The following is an 8,194-nucleotide window of genomic DNA, read 5'->3' as shown; positions in this document are numbered from 1 at the left end:
AAACTTCAGAAACTAAGGATTTTGCCAGATGAATATCACCCAACTAATAGAGCTTGCCAATAAGGTCTACATGAACAGGGAGGTCACAGCCGAATGGGAAGCCGACAGAAAGGTGAAAAAGAAATCCTCCTCGCTACTGCCCTGAAAGAAAAGGACAACACAAAGACGGGAAGACCCCAACCACCGAAAGGGGGGAAGCCCAGAACCCCCTTGGCAAGGGATCAATGTGCCTACTGTAAAGAGAAAGGGCATTGGAAAATGAATGTCCCAACCGGAGAAAGGCTCAAAAGCCCAGCCACTACAAGGAAGAACCCCCGAGAGGAGGACACCATAGGCCTTGCAGGAATGGACTCAGACTGAGGGGGACCAGGCTCTTTCCTCCTTGGCCCCCATGAGCCCACAGTCAGAATGAAGGTGGGGGGCTAACCAGTGACTTTTATGGTTGATATTGGGGCCGAGCACTCTGTTGTCACCTCCCCAGTGGCCCCTTTCAGCAAAAGGACTGCGACCATCCTTGGGGCCACCGGGATGCGGGCGATACAATAGCCCTTTTGCCAGGCTCACCAGTGTGAACTCGGGGGCCACAAGGTCTGACATGAATTCCTTTATCTGCCTGATTGCCCCATCCTTCTCCTGGGCTGAGACATATTCTCCAAGTTTGGGAGTCAGATAACCTTTGAGCCCACTGGACACACTAACCTCCAATTGAACCCAAGGCAAGAGGAGATGGGGTCTCTGAACAGTAGAGCAAATGAATCACACCCTCAAGGGAACCTTAGCAAAGTTTTGTCAGGAGACTAACTTCCATGGCTGGATCTGCTACCCCTAGCTCTCCTGCGTGCTTGCTGCATGCCCGGGACATCAGGTTTATGGACAGCCTCTCCCGTGCTTGGGAAGCCCTCCAGGAAACTTGCATCAGGTTGGAGATAAAGGGATAAAGGAGCAGCTTCAAGCCCTGGGGGCCACCCTAAACACCTTTGAGAGGGCCCCAATCTCCTTAGGGTCTCAGGTACACTCCTTCCAGACAGGGGACTCAGTTTGGGTCAAAGATTGGAAGAAAGAAGAAAGCTCATCATTCAGATGAGGAGCCACACCAGTGGAGAGTCCAGCCAGACTTCATGAACCCAGTCTGGCTTCACCTTCGACGAGACCCCACCGACTGATGGACACCTGCTCACCGTGGTTCCTGGCTCTCATCAGCCTGATTTCCCTCATCTTGGGAGTCGGACTCTACACTGTTGCCCTTCCTGACTGGACTTTCCCCCAGAGGCTTCTACCTAAGGTCATAGATCCCACTTTTACTGGCCCTCTGCTGTCTACTCCTGAGCGCATTTCACCATGGTTTCCCTGGCCCCAGTCAGTCCTGGTCTTCTGCTACCTGGTGTGCTGTTAAGTTTATGATTAAGTCCGTGTTTGCCCCAAGCCTTAGAGTCAACCCTCAGAGTCAAACAGAATGATGCCCTCTAAACTAGGTGTTTAAAGGGGCATCAAAGAGGGGAATGATAAGGGAAATCTGTGTCCTAAGATGGCCGACTGAGCCAGCAGGAGAGTCCCAGCCCCTGCCCTGGGGCTCTTCTGGGTTCTTCTCCCTGCCCCGCTTCGCACATGCGCCAAAAGTGCCAAGTATGCAGATAAATTGCCCCCTTTGTTTGTGCTCAGGGCTCAGACCTTTGGAGACCACTCTCCTCTGAGCCCACCAGCATTAAATAAACCTCTTATCCTCCAAGATCTCTGGGTGCTGCTTGTTTCTTCCGTCGGGCGATCCAGTCCAGGTTCCGTAACAGACATAGAGAATCACGACATACCAGAAGCAGGAGAATAACATAGGCAGTGGACCGACCATTACCAAATGTTAAAGCTTACTGTAAAAGCCCCAGCAATCAAGATGGTATGGTAGTGGTGAACATAGACAAATCCATCAGTGGAACAGAGCAGACCCCACACAAATATAGTTAACTGGTCTTTGACAAAAGAGCAAAGACAATCCAATGGAGAAAGAATAGTGTTTTCAACAAATCCACATGTGAAAAACGAATCTAGACTCAGACCTTATACATTTCACAAAAATTAACTCAAAATGGATTGTAGACCTAACTGTAAAAAGTAAAACTATATAACCCTAGAAGATAACAGGTGAAAATCTAGATGACCTTGGGCACAGCGATCACTTTTTAGACACAACGCTAAATGCACAATCCATGTAAGAAAATCAATGTTAACCTTCATTAAAATTAAATTAAAAAATCTGCTCCGTGAAAGGCACCATAAAGAGAATGAGAAGACAAGCCACAGACAGGGAGAAAATATTTGCAAGACATATATCTAGTAGAGTATCGGTGTCCAAAACAACAGACCCCCAAATGGGAAGAGAACCACACTAGAAGAAAAAAAATGGTGGAGTGACTTGAAAATAATTTAGCCTTCTCAAAGAAATTAAGAAAGGACAAACATTTATGGAAGGAGAAGGAAAATAAGTAAGAAAAGTCAGATGGGAGGAAGACTTTAAACTATTTGAATAAGAGAGAAAACCCAGCGTACCTGATTGGCTCAGTTGGTTAAGCGGTTAAGCGTCTGCCTTGGGCTCAGGTCATGATCCCAGGGTCCTGGCCCGCCTTGGGCTCCCTGCTCAGTGGGGAGCCTGCTTCTCCTTCTCTCCCTCTCCCCCCTGCCTGTGCTCTCTCTCCCCTCTCTCTCTCTCTCAAATGAATAAGTAAAAATCTTAAAAAGGTTAACATAATAATAAATAAATAAAAATTAAATAAATAAATAAAATAAATAAAAAAATAAATAAAAATGAAAAATAAACAGTTGTTAATTTTTTATTTAAATTAGTGATTGCTTTTAGAACCTACCTGATGTCTTTTTATCTGCCAAAGCCAATGACAAAAGAGTCTATTTTGATGACTTCCATGTAAAAGAGGTGTTAATCAGTGTAATTTTCCCAATAAAGATCATTTTGCCTTTATAGCTTTTTCTTTGGCACATATCCCCTGCTTCTCAAAAGTTCACCTTACACCACTTCCCTTTTATGAAAGACCTTAGTCTTTCAACCAATTTCAACATTAGTACCTGTTTTCGTTAGCTGAAAGAAATTTGGAGAGGATTTTTGTTGTTGTTGCTTGCTTTTAGGAGAAAAGGTGAAAAGCGCAAAGAGCACGGAGCCTGGTTTTGCAGCCAGCTCGCGGAGGTGGCGCCACCCAGCGCCTTCCCCGGGAACTGCATGCGTCACCATTTCATGGATGCAGGACCAACTTGGAGCTGCCAGGTCCCCGTCCCACGTCTGCGTCCCTCTGCCTGGGGGCTTTCTCTGCTCTCTAGCATCCATCTCCACATCCAGCCTCCAGAGCTCTGAGCTGGGTCTGTGAGCCTCTGGGTTTGAGCTCCAGCTATTTTGCGTCTCCCTTCGCAAGATGTGCCCCAAGCCTCCAAAAGCCTAAGAGAGGTGATTTTTTTTTTACATCTGGGATGCTCAAAAATTGTTAAGTTGATTAGCCTAAGTTAATGGGAATTGCTTCTTCACTTTGGGCCATTAGGAAAGGTTTTGTAGGAAGGCTCTACTTTCAGATGGAGAGGAGACCCGTATTTGTACGTAATCCTTAAGCCACGTTTACAAACATGGGCACCTCACTGTTTCTATAACTGCTTTCAAGGTCAAGCCCATTCCTTTTATGCATGGCTACACTGGAGGCTCTTCCTTCTCCCTGACCCTCCTTGGTGAGCCTTACTTCTGCTCCACAGGGAAAGCTGAATCAGGCCAGTTCAGATTTCACCAGATAAATCCAGTGATTCCTTCACTTCAGGATTCCTTTGGCGGCTCTCTTGTTCTGTTGGGAAGATTGGCAGTCCGCATGCTCTTTTGTGTTTCCTCGTGGGTCACTTTCGTGCTCCTGCAGAACCCATAGAAACATTTGCATCTTTCCCCAATTTTTATTTTGAAAGATGTCAAACTTACCAAAAATTTGAAAGCACAGTATAATGAGCATGCATATGCTCCCACCGCCATTCACCTATTGTTAATAGTTTGCTATATTTTCTTTCTCTCTCCATTCTTTTCCCCCTGTAGAAACTCTTGAAAATAAGTTAGAAACAGCACACTTTAGTTTGGCATGAATCTCCCAAGAGTGAGGGCATTCTCCGGTGCAACCACTATGCCATGATCATGCCCAAGAATACAGTAATATCACCTGGCATACAGCCCGCATTCCGATGTCTCCAGCTGGATCTCCGTTTGGATCCCCCTGGACTAGAATGAAAGGTGTCAAGTGAAAATGGCTCATTCAAGAGGTAATATGAAGACACCAGAAGAGGGGTGAGGAAGTGAGAGAGGGAGAGGAGGGACCCCAGAAAGGTAATCCCACTGGGAACTCTGGGAAGCATTATAGAGCCTCTAGCTCCCGAGCCCTTCCAAACGGTGAGCACCAGCAACTACCTGTTGTTGGAGGGCTGCTCGCAGGGGGCATTTGTGTCCTGGCACTTCCCGCCCATGGTCACAGGCTGCAGTGCCAGTGAGCAGAGAAAGCCCTCGGGCAGAGGGGCGTGGACATGGCAGCTGCAGGTCGGTCCTGTATCCCAAACTTCCCAGCCTGAGGAAATGAGGAAAACTTTTCCCTTCTTCCTTCCTGGGTTCTTTGGCTGGTCTAATAATTAAATTGACCTAAGACGGATTATCAGGAGAAAAACAAATTTAGTTTCATACATACAGGTGCTCCTAGAAATATGGGACTCAAGGAAGTAACCAAAGCAGGCAGCTTTTATACCTTTTAGACAAGAAAACAATAAATTTTGAAGAATTAACAAGACGAAGGAGTTTGGGCTTGGGCTAGCAAATTACTGAAAACGTCCCCATGTCTGTTTCTACAACAGGCTCAGCCCTGAATTTCTTATCTCTGGTGGGAAGGATGCCTTTTACCCTCCAGGGGCTGGAGGGTACCCTTGACATGTGGAATTTATTTCCTGCAGGGGGACAGAGGAGGGACAGAGTGTTCTTGCACAGGCCATTTCTTTATATATATATATATATTTTTTTTATTATGTTAATCACCATACATTACATCATTAGTTTTGATGTAGTGTTCCATGGCATAGGCCATTTGTTAAGTGATTTTAATTCAAAGTAATCAATTTACCAAAGTGGCATATTTTGGGGTGGCCTGCCTCAAACCCATCACGTCACATTTGAAGGCACTCAGTCGACAGTCACCTGGTTTCCCGAGGGTGGTTCCCTGCTGTGGCACATGACGTCTGCCACCAGGGCTTGAACAATTAAATAATGCCGCATTTTGGCATTATGCGGACAGTATTCTGTGTGTGTGTGAGGCCCTGCTAGAGAACAGACTTTCCATGGGGAAGAGACCCTTCACATGGGCAGATCGACCCAGGCCCTGAGGCTCCTTGGTCCAATAGCTCTAACTTCAGGTAGGGCCAGACTGTAGGAGGATGACTTCTCCATCTTAGCCCCTTGCCTGAGGCCATGAGGGGGGTGGAGGTACCCCTCAGCTTACCCCCCTTGGCAGAATGGGGAGCCCCCTGGGACAATGGCAGTGGTACCGTTTTGCAGAATGGAGCTGATGGAGAGGGGTGGGCTGCCACCCCCCTCACGCGCAGCCTGACCTGGGGTGATCCAAGGGGCTCTGGGCAGTTGGGAGGGTTGGAAGTGCTCTGTCTGGCTCTTCCAAGATGCCCCAAGGAGAGGCCAACCCCAGGTCCCTGGTTTTACTTACCCAGGGTGGCTGCTGACAGGCTTGTAACACGGTCTGGAAAACGGAAAGAAGCATCATTTTTATCATGAGGGGAACTGCTTTGAGGAGCCACATTTGGCAGGTGCCGGTGGATTTTCTCCTCCCGTCTGGGTCACCCATGTCCCAGCTCACACCCAGGTGTGCTCACCAGTGCCTCCACTTAATGCCACAGCACGCGATCCATCAAAAATTCCAATGGCTGCATTGGCTTGCCGCAAGTCCCAGGGTCACCGATGGGGCCACGCCAACACTGTTTTGCCTCCGCTGCTGGCCATCTGGGCTCACGGGACTTCCAGCCATAGTGGTATCCCGCCTCTGCCCTTGGGACCATCCTGGACGAAACAGCTGTTGATAACTGTCTTCTTTGTAAGATAAGTGAACACTGGAACTCCCTTGGTGCGGAGCTGTTCCCCGATCCCCCACAGCCGGGCACCCTACTCCCGATGGCACGTCTGTCGTTATCGGTCCACTGCCCCTCTCCAGTGCCCTGCCCTATGCTCTTACCGCGGGAGACACACACCCCAGGCTAACGCACGCCAGTGCGGACCCCATACCACAGGCCTCAATCTACGTTGCTAACATGTGGTGCCCCAGATATTACAGACTCTGTTCAAGGTTCCTGTTCACTTTGCGCGCATATGAGCATGGGAGGGAGAACATAGCATATGGTGGATTTTTCAGGGGCCCACGGCTTTCAAGGCACAGGTAAAGGCCTCCTTAAAGGATTGCTATTTAAGTTATAATCAGGCAAATGGCCCCCCCACCAAAGTGCATGAATGGGTCTCTCCTGCCTCAGGCCATGGTTCTATTAAGTTCTAGACTGGTAGGCCTTAAAAGACTGTAAGCTGCCATGGGTCCCCCCCTGTTAATTTCCAAGGGAGACATAAAAGGATTCCATGTCTATGGAGATTCTATTTTTCTATTTACCTCCTCACCCACCATGTAGCCCTCTGTCCCACCCAGGCTCCCACTGTTTGCTCCCATGCCCCCCAGAGGACAGCCCCCGCTAGACACCGTCCGTGTCTGTGCTCTCCCGCCTACTGTCCTCCTCCCTCCACTGCTGACTCTCAGGTACTTCCCTTAACGTCACCCTCTCTCACAAATCCCCGCGGAGACCGGCTGACCAGGTTGTACTGTGGAACTCAAGCCTCCCTTCGCCCCTCCATCCCACCATATTGTGACCCCCTTTCTCATGGACCCGCTGCCACTCACTGGCTCCCTCCTCACTCTGGGATCTCCACCCCCACCCTGCCCGCATCCTTCTGCCAACACCACGCGCGCGCCTCATCCAGCTCAGGGTGGTTCATCCAGCGCAGGTAGATTCCTGGGGAAGGGGCATTGCCTGTTCCAAAGAGGATGGCATGGCAGCCCAAACTTGCAGAGGTCAAAGGGCAAATGTCTGAGACTTTAATCTCTCGCACGACGGAGACACCCCAAGCCTCTTAAATCAAGGACAAGGCTCATTCGTTAAAATGGTGTAGCTCTTGGGGCGCCTGGGTGGCTCAGTCGTTAAGCGTCTGTCTGCCTTCGGCTCAGGTCGATCCCAGGGTCCTGGGATCGAGCCCCACATCGGGCTCCCTGCTCAGCGGGAGGCCTGCTTCTCCCCCTGCTTGTGTTCTCTCTCTCGCTGTGTCTCTCTCTGTCAAATAAATAAATGAAATCTTTAAAAAAAAAAAAAATGGTGTAGCTCTTGACCTCGCCCCCGGCGAAGTGTTTGCAAAATTCTTGGAACCTCCTATTACACGTACGGGAAGGACATGGGTCGAGTCACCCCGCGACTGACTTGCTGTACCTAAAGCAATTTTCACTGGCTTCATTCTGCATCACTCCAGGCTCCGAACATTTCCCAGGATGTCGTGGATTTATTTTCATACTCGCCAAGTGGGCCACCTGGCTCTGCGATGTGCATCAGGGGGTCATAATTACTATCCTAAGAAGAGACCCATGCTGTGATTTTCTTAAATGCTATGGATGAATGGCGACCAGATCTCACCCTATACTCTACAGGTGTCTTGCATTTCCGAGGTCTCAACTACCGAAATCTCCCTGGTGATCTCCACGCATTCCCTGGGTATACCTAATGTCAACAGTGGTGCTAAAGCATGATGGGGCCAACTGCATTAAACACACTTTATTCTATTTTATTATTATTCTTTTTAAAAGTAATCTCTACACCCGACGTGGGGCTCGAACTCATGGCCCCGATGTCAGGAGTCACATGCTGCACCGACTGAGCCTGCCCGGCGCCCCAAACATACTTTAAATTTTGGTAAGCTGATAATTTAACACCCACACAATAGGAATTAGGTGCTCCTCAGTAAACCTGGGCCCATCCAAAAGCATGTCGAGGCTCTCAATAGCTCCAGGCCACATGCTCTTCTAGTCATAGTGAACACGGGACCACGTTCAGGGGAGCCAGCCAATCCCAAGCCTGCTCACCTGCCTCGCCTGATCCT

Source organism: Phoca vitulina, unplaced genomic scaffold (genome assembly GCF_004348235.1).
Source record: "Phoca vitulina isolate PV1807 unplaced genomic scaffold, GSC_HSeal_1.0 scaffold33, whole genome shotgun sequence".
In the NCBI taxonomy this organism is placed as follows: domain Eukaryota; kingdom Metazoa; phylum Chordata; class Mammalia; order Carnivora; family Phocidae; genus Phoca; species Phoca vitulina.
The sequence above is the reverse complement of the archived record's forward strand: the minus strand, read 5'-3'. Positions refer to the sequence as shown.